Source organism: Impatiens glandulifera, chromosome 2 (genome assembly GCF_907164915.1).
Source record: "Impatiens glandulifera chromosome 2, dImpGla2.1, whole genome shotgun sequence".
NCBI lineage: Eukaryota > Viridiplantae > Streptophyta > Magnoliopsida > Ericales > Balsaminaceae > Impatiens > Impatiens glandulifera.
In genome coordinates, this window is record NC_061863.1 from 3207791 (window position 1) to 3210547 (window position 2757).

The following is a 2757-nucleotide window of genomic DNA, read 5'->3' on the forward strand; positions in this document are numbered from 1 at the left end:
TAACCAAATCAAAAGGCAACCTTCAAATTATCATTTTTCAAAACTTAAATAACAAATATTTATAATTTTTTTTATTAAATATACATGAAAATATATTAAATATATATATATATATATAATTTATTTTTAAAAAACCAAAAAAGAAATTATCAACCAATTTATACCTCTAAATTTTTAGTTTTTTTAAAGAATATATTAAGTTTATTAATTAATATATATTTGATTTTTGATTTTTGATTTTTGAGTTTTGAGTTTTATTAGAGGATTTAAAGAAAATATATTGTTTGATCATTTAAAAAATATATAAGTTTTTGGGTGTTTATTTAATTTTTCTCTCATAAAAACTAATTTTAAATAACTAAAAAATAATAATTTAATATTTGTTAAATAAAAAGAGTAATTAAATAGATAAAGTGATAATTAAATTTTAGATAAAATTCCCTTAAAAACTCACTTGTGGAATAAAGGCTATAGAATTACAATATATGAGGAAGAGAAAAAGTTTGTTGAAAGATAAAAAAGTTCTAAGACCATTCTTTTAAACCTTAGTCTTAATAAATTAAATTATTTATTTTACATAATAAAAATTATAAAATTATGAAATTCAATTACATGAAATTTTGTAGTTAAACAAAACTGAATTCACTTCTAGATCCAAAATCTCTAAAATCTATGTAATATTATGAATATATATATATATATATATATATATATATATATATATATATATTGACAATTAATGTTGTTCTATACTAAAATTAAAATAGCAAGACTAATATTCATCGTCTAACCCAAAAAAAACAATTCATCAATATTTTATTGTTTAAATCTAGACTCAAATTCAACTTTAAAATAATATTTGTAATCAAACATAATCACAACCATTTTTTTAACCAAGAATGGGATAACTAGTTTGGTATCTACTTTTTTCAAAGTGATACAAAATAAATAAAAATTCAATTGCCAAAAAAATATAACTAAATGATATTTTTTTTATATCATCATCTCCAAATTTTATAAAATTTATACTTTTTTAAGTATCAATAAAACCTATTACAATGGGGAAATTTGATGAAATGGCCCTCATAAGTAGTCTAATTCCAAAAAAGGCCCACGGTTGATAAAGTTGGCAAAAAGGGCCTTTTTGCCCTGTGAAAAGTCTGTAATACCCTTCGCGCGCCTGTTTTACTGCTCAACTACGAGAAATGTATTTCTCGCATTTGGTATTTCTCGCATTTGGTGCTCAATTACGAGAAATGTATTTCTCGCATTTGGTATTTCTCGCATTTGGTGCTCAATTACGAGAAATGTATTTCTCGCATTTGGTATTTCTCGCATTTGGTGCTCAATTACGAGAAATGTATTTCTCGCATTTGGTATTTCTCGCCTTTGGTATTTCTCGTATTTGGTATTTCTCGCCTTTGGTATTTCTCGCATTTGGTAATTATTCTCCGACCATGAACCCTAAATTTAGGGTTCTCATATAAATACTCTAAATCCCCAAATTCACATTGTCCTTGTATTTTGAAGCTGCCAAAATGTCGAAGCGAGGTTAGTGTTTTCATCTTCTATACAATTCTTTGTTAACTACATGTTTGATACTTGATAGTAATTCAATGTTGAAAAACAACGTGTTTCAGGTCTTCCTGTGGCGGCTACGGTCAACTGTGCCGACAATACCAGCACGAAGAATCTCTACATCATATCAGTGAAGGGGATCAAGGGTCGTTTTAATCGATTGTCGTCTGCTTGTGTGGGAGATATGGTTATGGCGACGGTGAAGAAAGGGAAACCTGATTTGAGAAAGAAGGTCATGCCTGCTGTCATTGTTAGACAACGCAAGCCCTGACGCCGAAAGGATGGAGTGTTCATGTATTTTGAAGGTGATTTAGTAGATTCTGATTTTGTTTTGTGTTATAACTTGTTACTTGTTTAACCAATTCTTTTTTATTCTTTACTAGAACAGTTAGACTGAAGAACTCACTCTTTTCACGATCTGATTGATACAATCCCTTATTTGATTACAACTAGGGCAAATCAAACAATTTGAAAAGCATGCACATTTCCACAAGTAAACAACTTAACCAAACAAAGCTCATCATAATCAGATATCTGTTTTGACAATTAAAGTGTCATTTAGTTAGTGTACAATTTGACTTTTTGATTGATTGTAATGTCTCACTTCATCATCATAATGCCTTTAACCCCCTTCTTCACTGCAATTCACTTTTGTATGACAAACTCTCAATGTTGAGGATTTAGAAATAGTTTTTCTTTAGTATTGGTTTTCAAGGGTATTTGGGTATTGTATATACCCACTAAGATATTAAAGAAAGAGTATTAGGGATAATGAATAGAGTTTATGCTATGATGAATGATGTATTTAGAAACACTATACTCACTTATTTGCGTTCAAAGTCTTACCTACTTCTTGGTCTTCTCCATTTTGAACAATCACAACACAATTTTTTTTATATATGAAATTTGTTTATTGTAATATGTAAATATCTTGGTTGATAAATATGTTGTTACTATGCAGATAATGTTGGTGTGATAGTGAATCCTAATGGAGAAATGAAAGGTAAAAAATGTCTCAAAATGTGTTAAATTACTATATCATCTTTAGGCCTCATTCATTCACTCACCATTATTTGTTTGATGGTAAAAAAAACAGGTTCTGCCATTACTGATCCAATTGGGAAGGAATGTGCTGATTTATGGCCCAGAATTGCAAGTGCTGCCAATGCTATTGTCTGA

General features: G+C 28.4%; 1 pseudogene; it reads left to right on the plus strand.

The window, feature by feature from the left end:
* The first annotated feature begins 1538 nt into the window (after positions 1 to 1538).
* LOC124923843 lies at positions 1539 to 2757 on the plus strand (annotated as a pseudogene).